The sequence below is a fragment of the Aythya ferina genome, assembly GCF_964211825.1.
Source record: "Aythya ferina genome assembly, chromosome: 11".
In the NCBI taxonomy this organism is placed as follows: Eukaryota; Metazoa; Chordata; class Aves; order Anseriformes; family Anatidae; genus Aythya; species Aythya ferina.
The window spans coordinates 19,767,767-19,786,297 of record NC_140307.1 but is presented as its reverse complement, the minus strand read 5'-3'; the positions used below and the strand labels follow the sequence as shown (position 1 = coordinate 19,786,297).

The 18,531-nt window shown below is 53.0% G+C and overlaps 2 long non-coding RNA genes across 2 annotated transcripts; both read right to left on the bottom strand.

Moving 5' to 3' along the window:
- Positions 1-9,484: 9,484 nt before the first annotated feature.
- LOC311442586 lies at positions 9,485-12,032 on the bottom strand. The gene is made up of 3 exons (XR_014696761.1): positions 10,959-12,032; positions 10,824-10,874; positions 9,485-10,291 (listed from the first exon to the last, which is right to left on the bottom strand). It is a non-coding gene; the product is annotated as an uncharacterized lncRNA (long non-coding RNA).
- Positions 12,033-12,217: 185 nt separating this feature from the next.
- On the bottom strand, positions 12,218-18,072 carry LOC311442588. Its single transcript, XR_014696763.1, has 2 exons — positions 17,670-18,072; positions 12,218-14,389 (listed from the first exon to the last, which is right to left on the bottom strand). It is a non-coding gene; the product is annotated as an uncharacterized lncRNA (long non-coding RNA).
- Between the last annotated feature and the right edge of the window lie 459 nt (positions 18,073-18,531).

Genomic DNA, 18,531 nt, shown 5'->3' with positions numbered 1-18,531 from the left:
TTTGACCCTCTCTCCGGGGTTTGCCTCTAGCCCCCAGCCACCTTTGCCAGGCAGGATGCTGCTGGGTCTGTGTTGTGGCCGGGGAGAGGGAGCTGCAGCCACCCTGGGAGGCCGAGGGCCAGATCTCGGCCACCAGCATGGTGTCCAGGCCCCGGGGCTGCTGTCCCTGAGCTGGTGTAGCTGGCAGGTAGTGGTACAAACACGTGAGACAAAGCACAAGGATCAGGCCGTGCCGAGGCTGGTGTCATGCAGACACCTACCTGCAGGCCTGCGGCCATTGCACACACACCCTGAGAGGTCAGCGTCCCTTCACCGGCCCCAATAACATATGAACTTCCAAGTGCAAAGCACAGCAGAGCACCAAGACTGGATGGACATCAGCAGCTGCGCTTCCTACAGCTGTGGCCTCAAGCAGTCAGGGTTCCCTCCCTGTATCTTGTGTCTGTGAAGTCTCCCCTGTGAGTGGCTCACCTAGTTTAGAAACAGAGAAAGGGAAGATCCCACTACCCAGTGTAAAATATTTACATCTCACAGTCAGCACTTAAAAACATTCAAATCATCTGCATGATCTCAAACTTTCTTTGAGGAAGGGGTGAGGGAATTCTTTCTCCTTCACATGGGCTTTTAGCATTGACAAAGCACTTTCATGTCCTGATTTTCAGAGTCACTTGACCCCTGGTGCAAGAAGTACCATCTGATACTGCTGTATGACAGCACTCGATGTTGGGCATGCTGTGGCCTGGTGTGTCATGCGGCTGGCCCCTGACAAAAAGTCCTCATGTGTTTCCCATCTGCTGACTTCTCACAGCTAGGGGAAACCCGCTCCCCCTGAAAAGGACGGGCTTTCCCCAGGTGCAGAGTCACACTGGTTCCCCTAGAGCTGCGGTAGCCACTGCCTGCCTCACATAGCACTCAGCTCTGAAGTGCTTTGACTCACTTGTGGGTGCAGCACCTCATGCGAAACCCTGTCCCCCGCCTGCAACTGCTGATGCTCACAGAGCAAATGGTGCAATATCTGTGTCCGGTTCCCCCAGGGCCGGCAGCACAGTGCTCCCCGAGGCTTTGCCGCAGCCCTGTAGTCATTATTAAGCCCATTGCGCCAAACAGCAGCTTCGCCTTGGGAAATGCTTAAAGCCTCACAGCTGGCTCCCCACTGCACTGCTGCTGCACATACACCCACCTCCACTGCACCACTGCTGTCGGGCCTGGCACAGGCACTGGCAGCAAGGACATAGCAGGTTCTCAGGGACACAGCGTGGGGATGGGGCTGTAGGGAGGTTGGGATGGGTTCCAGCGGAACCTTTGATGTGAAGGAGTGTGGTGGCACACACAGCAGCCTGCTTGAGAATAGATAAACACAGGGCCGCTGAGGTGTTCAGGTTTATTGTAGTATATTTGCATAGGGAAAGGCCATGTCAACCCTCGGCAAAAAGTCCTGTCATGGCCATCAGCTAATGAAGTGTGTGCACCAGTTGCAATGGTTACAAAACACTTCTGCGGTCCAAGGCCAAGGACTCTGGAAAAAATAAATAAATCTGAAAGCAGCAAACTGAAGCATCTCTGAGCAATAACCATGTGCCACACAGCAGTGCTCAGCAAACCGGACACGCTGGAGACACTGCATAGCTGTGCTGGTTTCACTCTGATCAGATGAGGACGAGGCTGGTTTTTGCAATTTGTGATAACAGCATTTTGCAAGCATGATGAAAATGTGTGGTAAACCCCAGGCAAACTGTAGCAGGCTGTGCACACAAACCATGCAAAATCGCTTTTTAGCAGAGTCAGACAGATCTTTAACTCCGCTGTGGCTGCTGCAGTACAACACGGACCCCACTGCAAGGTCTCCATCTGGACATCACAAAGCTGCTGCTCGCCCTGTCCTATCCCTGCCTCATGCTCCTGGTGTTTGCCTGCCAGGTGTACAGGCGTGATGCCATCAGTCCTGTGGGATGACAGCGGGCTGGGGAAGGAACCCAGATCACACTGCCAAACCCTTCATGGCAGCAGAAAACCAGTGCTCCAGATCCAAAACCCCACTGCTAGGACAAGAAACATCTATGTGCGCATTCAGTTCTTTTAACTCTCCCTTTGCAAGCACTCTGCTTGTTCCTAAAACACATGGCACATCTGGAGGCAGGACGTCTGCGCTGCCACCAGGAGCCTGGGGCTCTGGCTGCGGAGGGGCTCAGCTGGGAGGAAGCAAATTTGTCTGTATTTTGAAAGAGTAATGGGGAGGATGCGGGTAGTGAGAGGCGAGGAACCGTGACCTGAGGCTGGGCACATTGACTGTGCAGGTCCCCTCCCTCGGCTGGTGTCTTTCTGCCAGCTGAGGAAGCTTTGCAGAAAGCAGATCTTGTGGTGGTGACTTGCCAGATGCCGATGCAGCACTCGGACACTCCAGCGTGTTTCACTTGGCATTTAATTTTGACTGAGAACCAGAATAAGATAAAAAAAAGTAACACAACACACAATAACTGTGGCAAAAACTGGCCTACCTGCAGGTCTGACAACTAATTCTAAGCTACAAACCAGCATCAAGCCAACACTTTGTAGCTGCCATGGGGCTGGAGTCACAGTGAATGTCTTGCTGTAGACAAATACAAAAATCCCAGCTAAAACTAAGGCCAGCTCTGGGCTGGGAGGAGGCACGGAGAAGCCCCAGGAGATGTGCTGTGCCGGGGACACAGACGGGCTCAGCAGGACATGCTCCTGCTGTGGGACCCTGGGGCTGGCAGGCACCAAGCATGGGAGTTGGTGGCAGGGAGAAATGTCCCCATATGCTGCTCTGTTAAAGCCTCCCTCCTGAGTGGCATCGACCAATGCACACCAGAAACATCCTTTGGTGGGACAAGGGTAAAGCAAACTCGTCCAGGCAGCCCAAGGCATGGGCTGCTATAGCCTACTGCCCTCATGCAGAAGTTTTTTTCTCTAGCTACAAGGTAAACCAACAGCTTTTTGAGTCCAGGTGCTGTTGACGGGTGGATGCCAACCCCACCTGGAGGCTGCTCACAAGGTTCAGAAATAAAAGCTCTTGGATTTATTTTTGTGGTTGTTATCTCCTTGAGGAGTCGCTAGGACACATTGGAGGCCTCAGATAAGATTATGGCCAATTATGAAGGGAAGAAAGAGTTCGCCTCGCAGTATCTTTTTGGACAAACAGTCCAAGGCAAACAAGGTTTAGCAACCTCTCTGGGCTTGCACAGTTTAGGATCCCAATAACTCATCCTGATGCTGTAAAACTGACACGCAGGCAGGTCAGCTTTGTGGCTGGGCAGTGTCTTATCCACCCTGACCACTTGCTCCTGCTGGCTAAACCCATCCAGGGGACGTTTTTTTGCAGTGGGCCCAGGGATGAATGGTGGATGGCTCCAGCTCTCCGCACAAGAAATATCTCCTGCCAGAGAGCTGCTATTCTGGGCATCCCTCCTGCTACGCATTATGGCCATCACCGCCTGCTGGCCGTGCACCTGGCGCCACCGAGGCAGTGCCAGGCTGGCAAAAAAAATGAGAGGAAGGTAAAATTCCTGTGCCCACAGAAAAAGGTCTTTTTATAGCCCAGGGATGAGGTTTTGTACTCTGTCCCTATTTTCCACTCAGACAGTAAACAGGAAAACCAACCTGACCTGGCCCAAACAGCTAATTTGGGAGCACAGTGCAGCCGGGCCACTCTGCCAAATGCACACACTAGCGGCCGGATGGGCAGGTGTGTGAGCACTGCGCCGCAGTTACCTGCATGGGGACGTGTCCACTTTGGCTTTGTGGAGCCCACCCTTGTGCCTTGACCTTCAGGTGGTGCTGAGGTGCTATCTTCTGGTGTCTGTTGGCTGCTCAGCACACAGGGCTGGCTTCCAGGCTCTCCCAAGGGGTGCTGTCAGCTGGGGATACGGGGAGCATGGCTTCTGCAATTGTTCTGGCAGCAAAGCTTTGTCCCCTTGATGGCACTGCCCAAGATAAACCATGTCTTTGCTCTTAGTGAGGGGAGGGCATTGGAAATATTCCACAGCACCTGCAAGACAGGATAAAAGCAGAAGCAAGTGAGCAGGCAATGAGTGGAGGTGGCAGTGCGGTGATTTTGGGGGTGCCGCAGCGGGCACCAGGCTTGGGGCAGGCGTGGGCAGCAGCAGCCGGGATGCTGGGGAGCACCGCGGGGCCTTGGCGGCAGTGTGATGCCTTCCGTCAGTCGCATGGCTCAGGGGGAAGCGTTCTCGTGTCAGATGGGAAAGTTACATAACCACTGTCCAGATCCTCTCAGCAGGGCCCAATTTTCCCCTCCAACATTAGGATGACTGCCCCACGTGCAGGTTGACAGCCGTGCCTGGGGCACGCAGCAAGCCCTGTGCCTGGGGTCCCTGCTGTGGGGGTGGGCTGGGGCAGCGCATCTGGAGCAGCCCCTGGGCCTGCCACCGGCAAGTAACAGATGTCCAGTAGGGTGAAAACTCTTTCCAAAATCCGCAGACTGCGAGGCTAATCTCAGCAAGCAGCTTTGAAGCTGCTTTATTGAGAGCTCACATGCTGGTACCCAAAAGGCTGGACTCTGCAGCGCCTTGGGCCTTGCCCAGTTTTGGCTGGGCCTTGCCCAGCCCACAGCAGCAGCAGCAGGGGATTCATCCTGCTGGGACTGCCACAACATCGCCTAAAATCAGGCCAGGGAGGCTCTGTGTTATGGCCTTCTCAAGGACTCTCTTCTTGGCCCACCCGAGCTATCAGGAAAGGAAAGAGGCTTTGTCAACATGACTGAAGCAAGGTTTCAGTTTGGCTTGGTTTTGATCTATTTCCAAAATGGACAGAGAAAGTAAATGACAAACAGAAATAGATGCCAGTTTGCAAGTGTACTGCATACAAATTTCTATTTGCCCAGTGCAAGGACATCCGTGAGAACCGTGTCTGCAGTCCCCGAAGCAGCAGGAAGCAGCTCGGGTGCCCAGGCCCGCAGCTCGCACTCACAGGCACCTCACAAGCGGGCATGAATCACCAGCCTTCCCTCTGGGCCGTTAATCATGGCAGGATCAATAAAGGCCACATGCGTTTTTCATGTCTCAGCCATTAGCCTGACCTTGTGTGTATCTCTGTAGAGGGTAAAAAATAAAAGCATTGCAGATCAAAGCAATCAGCACTGAATTTACCCTAGCAATAGCACCCGATGGAGCTCGTTGATTTACAGCCGCTGAGATCACACAGAAGTTGTTTTGGCTGCTGAGAGCACTGCAAGGTTACAAAGCGCTCATTGTCCCTGAGGAATTCAAGAAAGCGGGAGGTGGCCACTCTGAAAAGATATTCTTTAGCATTTGCTTACTTCCTTAAAAACATTGATGTCTTTCTCTTCCAGGAACGAGTGCATATGCCACGCTCAGAGGCAAACAGATGAACCTTCTCCTTTGGTGAGCACACATGCCTGCATGCAGGGGGGCAGCACCCAGCGCTGCACCCCAGCATTGCCTACTCCCGCAACACCTGCTCCCAGTGCATGAGGACAGTGCACAGTGAGGGCTGCTGGAGAGCCAGCACTGCCAGCAGGAGCAGCCCCGGGCCCAGGAAGGCCCAAGGCCCTCATCAGGGGCCCAACAGCATGGCACAGCCAGCGCAGCCATGAGGCGCAGCATGTGGAGACCTGAAGGCAGTGCTGCCAACCATTGCTGTCACTATCAGGAGCCAGCTCTCTGGGTCAGCCTGCTCTGATTTTGCTTGGGATAGGCACACCAGGAAACCATAGGGCTGAGGCATGTCCCCAAGGAGCAGCCACAGGTCTGCTGGGGCTGCAGCCCTCAGGTGCCGCCGGACAGGGGAGCTGGAGTGGGCCCACTGCTCTCCTGCCAGGGCCACTAGGTATGCTCACCAGAGCCCCCCTTCACCAGTGCCACTGTGGAGTCCGCAGAAGTATTTGCTTGCTGGAGAGAGCTCTTTATTAAGGGTTGCCTTATATTTAATTTAAAATCATCTCTTGTTTACGCCACGCCAGCTTTGAGCCTTAAGATCATATCAGCTCCCAGCCGTACACAAAGCCTCTTTCACCAACAGCCCTGGCGAAGCTGCTCGGCCCCCACTGGCAGGGTGCAGGCACCTCCTGCTGCAATACATGGCCCCGCCAGCCTCGCAGTCATCTAGGCCTGCCAGCCCACACCCCTGGGCCCTTCCCCACACAGGAGGGACCCAGCAGATCTCTGGGCCACCCCTGCCAGTAGCCTTATTGCACTGGCCCCCAGTGCTGCCCCGTGGCCGAGGGATGTCCCATCCCACCGTGGGGTGAAGCAAGAAGCCCCCCCCTGCCCTCCGCCCAGCTCCTCTCTGGCTGTCATCACACCACTCTTGACACCAGTGCATATTTTACTGGAAAACCTCCCCTCAGCACAGAAATAGCTGTGGCAGTGAGGCTGCGGTGAGACTTGACAGAGGGCGCGTCACACCGCTTCCTCCGTGGCCACTGAGTTCTCCGAAGCAACCCACACTTGCAGCACGACCGCCTCATCCCCGTGTGCCCCACCACCCTGCCGGCACGGGGAGCACAGCACGTTTGGGTGAGGACAGAAGTTTGGAGAGCATGTCCATGACCTGCTGTGTTTTCCAGCCCTGGTAGCTGCTCCCAGCACTGAACAGACAGACAGACTGCTCTCAGAATAACAAGTGTAGGTGCAGGGCAGGGCTCTGCACGCATGCAAACGATGGGCAGCAACCTCCTCATTCAAATGTGGCAGTCAATGGCACACAGGTCCTGGCTGGGAGAACAAACACTGCCTGTCCCATCAGGTCCTGGTGGCTCTGCAGCAAGAAGCCAGCTCCAGCCTGAAGCACCACACAGCCAGGGCTCAGCCACCTTTTCTCAGCAGCCGCTGTGTCAGCTCGGCAATGGGTCTGTGGGGATTTCTGGTGCTCCACAGACATTGTCCCCCAGAAGTACAAATGCTCAAGATGCACTAGGAAAATTCCCTAGTGATGATGTGGGGGATTTTATTCAAGGGCAATTTGGGTTTAATTATGCAGCTGGGCTTACTATAAACCTTTGGACTAGAGTGTGTATCAAGTAACTCCGCCTGTGTAGCTGATTGCATCAGGATATTGCTATAAAAATGTTATTTGGACATTTATAGTCAAACACACACATTTAATGTTGAACTGCAGCGTGGGGCCAGCTGTGGGTGCCATAGAGCAGGATGAGCTCTCCCCTCCACCTGGTCCCAGGATGGGACGCTTTATATCTTGGGAACATGATGCCAATGATCTCTTCTTGCTTTCAGTAACCAGAGCTCAGCACAAGCAGCTACACATATAGTCAGACTGTTTGTAAGGCCCCAAGCAACTCAACATGACTGCATCAGACTCCTCCATCCTTGTGTAGTTCCTTCTTACTCACTGCATAAAGCAACAGCAGTGCAGCTGCCCCACTGCCCTTCATTTGTGGATGAGCCGCATCCATCTCCAAGCCAAGGAGCCAGCCCCTGCTCCCACCACCACCACCACACCCTGGGCACCAGGCCCGTGCATGCAGCTCCTGGAGCCCACCATGCTGGAAACCGTCTCCTGCCCTGTCCGAGCAGCAAGCACAGTGCCTAGAGTGACACTAATCAAAACAGGCAAGGAAACTAAGGTTTTATGTTTTTTTTTTCACACTGCTTTTTATTTTTTTTCGTCTGCCTTTTAAAATTACAGATGAGAAAAATAAATATTGGAAGATTATCCTTTGTATCTCATGATCAGATCACAAGTTAGCATGTGACTTGGGATGGAAAAACAAGTCTTTCCAGCAGATGTCAAATGTAGCTAGCAGGCTGCACTGACTGCTGTACCTTGATGTTTGCTGCCAAAGTCAATTCCTTGTGCATCTTTGAGGTAAAGAAACCTCATGATTCATCAGGATCTTATTCTAATTAAAGCAAACTGCTCAGATGACTTTCATTTTGGCTTTGCCTGTTTAGCAACTCTGAATGCAATATGTATGTAACAATAAATAGCAGCCCTCAGCCACTGTTTTGTAAACAGGCTCAAGCTCATGAATGGCAAGGGCAGGTTTTGGAGTCACCCTGTAAGTCATGTGCTCAGTGGATTGAGCAAAAAGCTTCCAGACGGCTTTGAGCAAAGGGATCAAGCAAACCAGAGCCCAGGTGCCACCACTGCCAGCCAACATCCTGCAAGAAGGCTCACGATGCACGCCGCAGCGTGACTGAAGGCATGCAGGAGCAGGGCTGGCACCACAGAGAGGAGCCACACCGCCACGGGGAGCGGGCAGGCATCTCTCATAGAGAAAGGGGAGGGGGTAATAAATGAGCTTCCTTCCTTCCCTCTTAAAGGCCTCCCTTGACAACAGGCCTCCCCCAGCCTGCCTGGACACTCCTGCCACCGTGCTCTCAGAAGAGCCACAGAGCTCTGCCTTCATGCTCGTGCTGAAGCTGAGCATTGCAAAGGCACAGCATGAAGCCAGGAAGGGGACGACAGTTTTAGGGGAAGGCATGAGCAGCCAAGGGAAGATGCCCCAGTTTCCCTCAGAGCTCCAAAACCTGCAGGAGATATAGGAAGGGGAGCAGCTGCCCCCTCCCAGCAGCTCCTCTCACCTTCCTGTGCCCAGGTCACTCAGTGCTTGGGACAGGAAACTCAGCAACTGTGCCCTGCTGTGCAGTGGGGCTTTGCCTGAGCCCAGTGCGCTGTGATAAGCCGGTGACATTGCATCCAGCCAGCCTGCCGCAGCCTGCATCACATGATGGGTCAGCAGTTCATGGGAAGTTGCAGGCTGAAAGCTTGAAAAAAAAATAATAAAAAAAAAAATAACAACTTAGTTCAGCCAGCTCCCTCCCCACAGGAAATAAAAGCTGGAGCTGAGCTCTAGCAATTTGGGTTTGACCGGACTTATCTCGTCTGAGGCCTGCAGTGGGTTTGCCTGACCGAGTTCCCAGTGCTGAAACCCTGCAGAGAAGGGACTTGGCTGAGGGCAGAATGACAGGGGAGGACAAAAAAATCTAATGTGTGCACCTGCCTGTGGTGGGGAGAAAAAGGGGGTCCTCGTAGAACAGCCACTCTGCTGCAGGCTGGGGCAGCTCTGCTCTCTCCGTTCCTGGCTGGCGGCATGCAGGGTGAGTGTGGTGCCCACCTTGGGCATCCTCTCCATGTGGGATGCAGGTGGGAGAGGCAGTGCAGCCTGTATTCCCGTGCCACCGGGCTCAAGACCATTGAGGCTGTCTCCATGCATTTTGTGCATATTGCAGCACGGAGAGTGTTTTTTTTCTCCTTTTGTCTAGGCATCACAGACAATTGTGCAGCTATTTTTAAAGCAGCTTTTCTTTTCCCTTGCAGAGTAGCCTGAATGGCTTTCCCACCCGTGCACGGAAGCACGCTCAGCTTGGACGTCTTGTTTCATTGTGATGGGAAAGGTTATCAAGTACAAAACAAAAGTGAAATCATCCACTGACATTCCTGTGCCTAAAATAGCTGCACGCTCTCCAGTGCTGACGTTACTGGAAGGGGAGCGGAAGTCTCTGGACACAGGCTGTCCCACTCCAGGGCCAGCGTACTGACCTGGCGCCAGCTGACGCCCCGGCCAGCTCTGAGCTAATGTGAAATGAGGCATTCTTGCCACCACAGATTAAAGGCCATACGGTAGGTAAGGTCCAGGGGCTGTCATAGCTTCCGAGCAGCAACACTCACAGGCACCAGAGCCACTGCAGATGGAAACCCTAACCAGCGGGCAGCTGAGCTGCCCCAGGTGAAACAGGTGAAACACAGCAGCAAGGCCTAGCTATCAGTTTGCTAGAGGCACCTCTGCCATTGGACCTACCTGGCTGGTGGCTTTCTCTCGCGTTCAGGCAGGCAGCAGCAACGAGCAGGGCAGGAGGTGCCCTGGCCTGGTGCTGCAGGCAGCATCGTCTCTGCAGGTTCATCTCTGTGAGGCAGCACTCTGCAGCGGCACCATCACCATCGGCGAGGGAGTGGAGCAGAGGGGAGGACCTGTGGGGAAGCTCTGGCACCCAGCAGGTGCTTCTTGCCATCCTGCTCACCACTTGCAACCCAACACAGACCTCAGTGGGGCTGCAGGGCCAGCCCTGGGTGCTCTGCAGATGGAGAGAGCAGGGATGTGCAAGAGATGCTGCTTCATGCCGAGCCCAGCTGGGGATGGCATGCCACAGCTTTGGTGGGGACACGGGGACAGTGGCGCTCAGAGGATGCTTCGGTGCTGGGCAGCCTTGGGATTCCCAGCCTGAGAGAGGCAGTTCGTGCTCAGGGCAACAGGCTGAAGAGGTAAACTTCCTTCAGAGCTTGAAGACCTCATTTCTTAAATATCTTCCTATGAGAGGAGTGAGCAGCAGAAGTGCTGAAGCAGAAACCGAGGAATGTGAAAAACAGGGATAAATTACTTGCTCGAACACACAGTAAAACATTTACCAAAATTGTCCAAGGCCTTTTCAAAATAAGCAGAGTGCTCCACCGCCTGCCAAAACCCAGATTCCTTCCAGAGAAGATTTAAGACTCTTCTTCATTTGAATTTCAGTAATGAACTGATGATGCGAGTGCCTCCAGCTGCCAGCAGCTGTCTGGGCTGAGCCGCACCCTGGAGCCTCCCTGGGTGCGGAGCCATCCCCGCACCCCGGCAGAGCTGCCGAGTGTCCCGCGGGCTGCTGCAGCATGCAAGGCATAAAAAGGCAGGGCAGGAAATTAAAGGCAGCGCTGTCCATATGGATTCTGCTGGGGAAGGCCCAGCCATCAGTGGCAGGCTCCAATGAGACTTTCCTGGCTTTGTTGAGTGCTAGGGCTTTATCGCTGTTAAAACACGGTTTGTTTCTGTGACTTTTTCCCCCCTTCTTAAATGTCAACTTGAAAAGAAAAATTCGGGAAAGGTCACTTACCAGAGAGACTGGAACAACTCCAGCCACTTGGATAAACACAGTTAGGGTCAGCTGCAATGAGAGGGGATTTAAAACAAGTTACTTACCTGGCTGAACAAGTGTTGTGTTTCTGAAGGAGGGTGAGACATTAGGTACCTTGCACAAGGCAATTAATCTGCTTACTATCCCTCCATCTGCTACAGTGATCATTAACCCTTTGGGACACCCTGGGGGAGAAGACGCAGCACTCAGCACGCCTAACGCTGTGCTGTAAAGGGGCACAGACACCCACCAGAGACCCAGCCTTGTGGCTGAGAGACTGCAGGCCACCCTGCACTGCTCACAGGCAGCTCTTTGCACCACTTGCATTCAGCGAAAGGAATGTGCCAAAGAACTCCCCACCGCTGAGGACCTGCCCAGTGGAAGCGATCCCAAGGGCAGACTGTGTGCTGTCCACCCACACGCCTGGCGGACACCCTGTGAAGTAGCAAACAGCACGGGGAGCAGAGACCCTTGCCCGCCGCCAATGATCTCACGGCTGTAGGTTGGCACAGCCCGTGCCCGCGTGAGGCAAGGCACGTGCCTAACCAAGCCGAGGTCCGTGGGGTAAGCAGACTTTCCACACCAAGGTCAGCGTCTGGTACAGCGGTGAGCTGTGCTGGCCATCGCTGTGCTTACTCCTACGCAAAAGCTGGGCACTACAAATAACAGACTGGGCTGTGGGCAGACAGAAACCTGGCCACCACCACTCCAGCAGGGATGCGACAGCTCCGTGGGCCTCAGCAGCCGGGAGGCCCTGCCTGGCCCAGCGCAGGCCCTGCGTGACTGGGGGCCGAGCAGCCCTGGGCTCTGCTCCCCCCGAGCTGCCTGCTGTCCACCCCACTGGCCCTGTCGTGGCTGGTCCCCACTCCTCAGTCGTTTCACCAGGCCTCACACTACAAATGCGCTTGTGCAGCTCTCGGGCAGGAGCCGGGCCCCAGCTGCACACACACCACGGCCCCCTCAGTGCCACCCCGCAGCTCTCCCCGGACTGATGGCAGGCCCCATGAATAAAACAAGGCGCCTTCCTGGGCACGTGGAGAGGAGGGCCCTCGCACCCCTCTGCACGCTTCCCAGACAGGGAAACGGCGTGAGGCAGCACGTTCCCAAACACTGCAGAGCATTCCCACCCAGCCCCATGTCCCCCTTGAAAGAATTCATGTTTTTGTGGAATTAAAAGAAAAAAAAAAAAAAAAAGCCCTCTGCATGCTTGCAGCAATATTTTGACTGTAAATAATCTAGGGAGCAAGGTCACATTCCCAGGCAGAAGCACAGCAGGGGAAGGGTGGTGCGGGCGGTGCGGGAGGCCAGTGGCCCGTGCATACACCCAGTACAGGGCTCCAGAGAGCCTGGCTGGGGAACCAGGAGGGAAAGACTGAAAATTTGGGGCAGGGAGAACAAGCAGGGGTCGTGGAGGCAACATGTGAAATGACTGCACCTCTCCTACGCCAGCAGGCAGCCGTGTCCCCAGTGCTCACCCTCCTCCTGCCCAAGCTGTGCTCTGCTCTCAAGTGGCTTGGGGCTGCCACAGCTCCTCTGGGACAGGACGCGCCAGCCTGGGCCATCGCTGCCGCGCCAGCTCGGGGAGCACGCGGCACAGGATGATAACGGGAGAGGGAGCGATGGGAAAGCACACACAGCGCTGGAACAAACTTAGAGCAGATGGCAGAACAAACAGTACCGGGATTTTTGTTTCACATAATCTTTTGCCCCATTTGCTCACACACTTAACCTCTTCCTCCATAGAACGGACCTCCTCTTGGAAAAGGAGACCAGAAACACTGGAAGGCTTTCAGAGAGGCAGGTGTTGTTTTGCTCTGAGCGTCACCAAGGACAATACACAGATCCCAAAGGAGTTTGACTTTTTTTTCTTCCTTAAGACTCAGGCCAGTTTTGTATTATTGCCCTTTTAAAAAAGATTTTACAAGAAACCGACTTTTTATTTTTAAAGGCCAGGGAAGTGTAATGCTGCTACAGTAGTCAGCTGCCTACATGAATAGCAGTAAGAGTATGTCAGAGACACTGCGCTCCTTCACGCCTCCAAACTACAGACGTGAGCATTTAGCCCTTACTTGCACTGAGCTGCTGCCACCCGTGGGAGAAGTGTCTATGCTGGGAATGCCAGCAGGATTATTGTGTATACATGTTCTTCAGGGCATGTAAGGGTTAGGAGGAGGGGAAAAATAAATAAATGAAACCCTGCACATATTTTACTGACTTTTCAAATGCCGGAAAGCTAAGGGGTTTCTGTGGAGTCTTGGGACGGAAACCACTTACTGACTCGCTGACTCTGCAGGGCCAAGTTTCACCCACAGAAGGCAGTGACTATGCACAGCAATGCACTCCCACATCAGAACACACCATACAGGGCCCAGGGGTGCCACCTCATACTGGTCTGCACGAGGAGGCAGCTCTGCACAGCCTGGGGATCCCGCCGGGTGCAGCTGGACGCCTACGGGATCTCACCGTGCTTTGCTTGAAAATGCCACCAGATAATTTTGGTATGAAATGCTCAAGCAATCGCATGACTTTTAAACTCCAAGTATAATTAGGCTTAATACATAAAACACTTGCCTGTATCAAAGTGTCCACCACACACATGCCAGATACCAGGGAACAAGCACTTGCCCTGCGTATCAAATGCCAGCAGCTCTTGCCAGCCACTGCTCTTGTCACTACCATTTTATGAGATTATTTTACATGAGACTGGTGGAGTTCCTTCTTACTCATGCAATACAGAAAGCCATCTAGCCCCCACCCATCTAGCACAGTTCCAGTACAACCACTCCTTCATGGTCTTGCTCCCAGCAGCAGCATGTGGGGCAGGGCTTGCTGCTCACACCCCCAGCACCACAAGGGCACCGGGCATGTCATTTGAAGCCGAAGCACAGATTAGCTATCTGGAAAACAGCAGCAGCAACCCTTGTAAGCTGCTTTACCATCTAAGGTAGCAGTTCTAAACTGCAGGAGCAGGGACACAGAAGGGTGAAGGTGGCAACAGCTTACCAGCCAGGCTGCTTGGGACACGTTGATTGTGGGCAGGGGGACATGGGGCAGTTGTGGCCATGCAGAGGTGGCAGCAGCGATCTGGCTGATGTATCCAGAACAAGCTTTTGCTGGCAGCTCCCAGCCAGCTTCTGGAGAAACAGGAGTCAACAGTGCATCACAGAGACACAGGTTTGCCTGCATTTTAAGAGTGTTCATAAAGCTTCATAATTAACACTTAGAAAATAATTAAAACAGTTGGGGATTCTTTTAAAGATGCCAACAGCTCCAAGTAAGAAGCTGATCGGCTTGGCGGTTCAGTGCACTGAAGACAACGCTTTCCATCTAGCACTTTGAAGAAGCCAAGCACTTTTGCACTTTTAGCATGATGTATTGCAAATTGAAAGTACCAGCACAAGTTCACAACTTTGGTATCAGGCTGCAGTGCAGCAGCTCTGCAGACACCACGCCTGGTCCTCCCGGAGCAGCAATGCAGCACAGTACTTCCATGAAGTTCCAGTGAACCAGGCCATCGTTCCCCTGCTGACCCTGCTGGATACAAGCTGTATTTTAAAAAAGAGACAGTATCAAAAAGCTGTAAACAGGGCGTGGAGTTCCTGCTGTTACTCACTATATGCTGATCTGTTCAGAAACAAACAAAAGAGCATGTTCAGTTAAACACAGGAACTCCCTAAAGTGAATTGTTGTCATAGGTCAGAACCATTAAACAGATTAAATCCAGAGGAGAGCAAAAACTTTCTGCAGAGTACACAGTGGCTCTCTGAAGACATGCTTTTCTAATTTCCTGTGTTGTGGTGCCTCTTCCTAGAGGAAATCACGGATTTTCATCTCCCTGATAGCACGATCCGAGGCTGAATTAAAGCTGCCATTTTAGCAGGTTTAATTCTTACCCACCAGCAATGCGTAATGCATGTCAGCTCTGACACAAAATGGGTGAATGTCCAGGAACCACACGATTGCCAATTTGCTGGTATCAGTTACACAGTGATGTGCTAGAAACTTATCGCAGGCTATGTAGGAGCAAATGACCTATTTGGAAATGAGACCTATTGACAAAGGAAGTCAGAGCCCGTCTTCCTCACCTCATTTGAATAAAACAAATAGGCCAAGCCCAGGCAGAGAAAAATTTCAGTGAAACAATCTTGTGAGCTCAGCACAGAGCTGATTTTTTAGCTTCTCATATTTGACTTCAGGTAAATCAGGATTTTTGTTTAAACCTGTTCTCGCTTAAGAGCTTTACAATAATTGTTAGAAGCTTGAGGGTACCATTTTTAAGTTCTCTCAGTAGCAGCTGCGTTTATGCAGGAACTGCACTATGACTCTTTTTAAACCCGAAAGCAAGTTGTTTCCCACTGTGCTTACTGTCCCCACGCTGCGTCTCCTAGCTGCAAGGAGCACTGTGCTGGAGGCTTGTAAAGAGCACTGCTGAAGAAACAGAAGTGAAACCCAGAAATTTGCTTTCATTATCCAAATTGAATGAGCATGAGAAGTGAAGAGAGATTATGTGAATAAATGCCACGTGCTCGACCTTTTTTCCTTCGACTGACTTTTTTTGCTGCCCTACAAGAAAGGTGTTTGCTGGTTACAGGGCCTGCCTGGGCTGGGAGAGTGCCCGTGCAAGCAGAGCTGTGCTGCGCCCCGCTGCAGCTTGTGTGGGCAGAGAAGGACACAGCACCAGCACCAACACCTTCAGCAAGACATGACAGACCAGATTTTTTGCATACCACAGCAAAGAAGCTTAAAAACTGACAGATAACACCCTTTTGGGACTCACATTTTTTGAACTCCAACAGGCGTCTCATTTTTTCCGAGTCAAAAGGAAAACACTGGCTATTTAAACATTCTCGAGAAGCCCGATGAATAGATTTCTCTTTCCGTTAATGAGGAGGCAGCTGGGCTCCTTCGGCAGTGCTACAGCTCTTGCCAATGTTTATAGTGAATGCCCCTTCACAAGGAAATCGTGCCGCGAGCAGGTGCAGCGCCAGCAGATAACGCCAACGGCTCCAGTAAGGCCATTGTGAACGCCAGCCTAAGCTGGGAATGCTGCCTGCTAAGCCTCTTGGTCCTGCAGAAGTTTCTGAATGTAGCAGAGCACAGAATGCTCAAAACCAGTATTGGCCACCAGGCAATGACCACATAGCCCCAGGCCCAAGGACAGAGGCAAAGTGAAGGGATGGGATGCAGAGACCAGCGGCAAGCAGGGCTGGATGAGCACCCACGGGGGACTTCAGGCCTTGAGCTGGGCTCCTGACTTCCCAGGAGAGCATCTCTGGGGCCCTTCCCTCTGCTCTTGCACACTTTGGTGGCTTTGCCAGCCCGGGAAAGGGGACTGGCGCTCCCAGCACACCAGGCAGATGACCAGCTGAGCACAGCCCCCGCTTGTGTCCTGGTGCCCACCCAGCCTGGATGTCACATTCACCTGCCTGCCCTCCAGCATCCTGCAGCCACCCCCTGCTTGGTGCTTCTGAAGGCCTGGCACGGCTGGGCCTTAACAGGACCACAGCAATTGCTGCGTGCTGGTTGTTACATGGCATGAGGTCTGCTGGCACCTGCCTGGAAAGTACGCAAACACTGAAGGTCTGAAAGCTGCAGTTGGGATTACACACAGTGCTGGGCTTAACCACCACCTATTTTCCTTCTGTATTTAAAGACAGGAACAGTGGAGTCTTGCTTCCCTTTTCCGAGGCAGAAAAGAGGATGAGCAGCAGTTTTCAATTGAAATACAGTACTTCATTGAGACAAGCCATCAGACTGAAACTTAAAAAAAAAAAAAAAAAAAAAAAGGGTCAGGCAGACATTAGTTAGCCCGATTTGCCCTGAACTCAATGCTGCTCTCACGAACAGGCTGTGCTGTTCAATCCTCCATCCCAGTGCCCACAGCAGCAGAAAGCAGCTCCAGGACTGCAGGCTCTGGCTGCCAGGGGCCAGTCCCCTCCGCTCCTGCAGCTGTCCCCGTGCCGGCACAGGAGTGCTGCTCCAGCTGCCTGCACTGGGTCCTGTGGTGCTGCCGCGGCCGGGAAGAGCTCGGGCTGCCAGCAGGCAAACACCCAGCTCAGGGAGCTGGGACCCCATGCAGCAGCACTATGGCCCCTGTCCCAGTGTGGCTTCTGGGCTCTCTGTGGGCTCTTCCAGTTCTTAGGAAACCAAACCTACCCCTTACAGCCTGCGCCAAGGAAGAGCAACAATGTTCTCTGAGCTGCACCTTTTACACCAAAGACTGATGTGACTTTATTCAAGGACACTTCCAAACTGTTTTCTTCTCTTTTCCAGAGAACACTGTAAAAGTGGAGCATAATACCCTCTCTGGCATCGCTTCTGTGCGGCCTGCCAGATCAGATTACATTGGAAATCAAGATACTGATATTTTCATCTTTGCTCCGCTTGATACTGTGGAGACACTGAGCTCAGCAGCAGGACATTCCCTACAATACTTGACCTCTGTTCAGAGCACTTCTTGCCCTGTTGCTTGCCTTGCTCTTCCGTGCATATCCCCCTAAGCACTCAGTGTTTTGGAAACTACCTTCGTTTCCCAGCATTAGTCAGCTCACTCCCACTGTAGCCAGTTTCAAGCACTGCAACCCCCTCACTGCCAAAGAAGATCAGGGGAAGACACCCATGAGCATCGAGCTGCCATTGGAGCATCGAGCTGCCTGTGTGTGACCTCGGAGAGGAACCGAGCACACCGTGGGGTCTTAATCCTTTTGCTGAGGAGCCAAACCAGAGTTTAGAGAACTGGAAGTTAGAGAACAAGCAGACATTTGTTCAGAGCGAGCAGTGTGAGGGGGAGTACTGCGAGTTCCTTCCCGCCTCCATGGGACTTACCGCCTCTCAATGTTCCTTTTTGTTGTTCTCTCCTCACTTGTAACCGCTCGGCACAATGGGGCTCTATGCAGCAGGGCCGCGGTGGCGGGCACAGGGCAGCTGCAGCGAGCAGCCCTCCTTCCCCGGGCCCTGGGACACCTCTGCCCGTCCCGTCAGCCCGCGGGGAGAAGCAGTGCCCGCTGCAGGCTGCGGCCGTGCTGACTGATGGCCAGGCAAGTTCTGCCAAGAGGAGGCCTGTCGCCCACCCGGTGCTCAGAAAGCAGCACACCCGCTGGGCGAGCCCGGAGGGCAGGCCTTCAGAAGGGCAGGGAGGCAAGCTGAACATGCATCAGGCCCATTGCAGCCACAGAAATAGGCAGCTTTGAGAACTGTCCTTGCCACGGGAGTGCAAGATGGATTTCAAGAAGATTTAAACCTGACACCCTTCAAAAAAAAAAAAAAAAAAAAAAAAAGCTCACAGCTGCTCAGGTATTACTAATTTGAGAAGGGCTAAACCGAATCTGCTGTTGCTCAGTCAGCATCACACCAGGCAGAAGCTTCAGTTTCAGTAGGAAAAAAAGAAGTGCAGATATGAAAGAGAAAGGCAGCAGCAACTCTCAGCTGAGAAGAAACAAGAGCTCTGTTACACTCTGCAAGTAGGAGCAGCTCCTGGGTGAGCCTCCCTGCAGCCTATGTTAGCAAACTTTGGAAAGGTTTGGCCCACAAAACCACAGGGTTATTTTGTTACAGTAATGAAGCTGCCTTTGGGACTGGATTTTCCTCCTAGGCAGCCTTACCCTAGTCCTGAGCTGCAGGACTGCTCTGCAACAGAGGAGACTGGTATTCCCGCTGCACTCACGCTGCCCAGCTCTTCTTGTTTCAA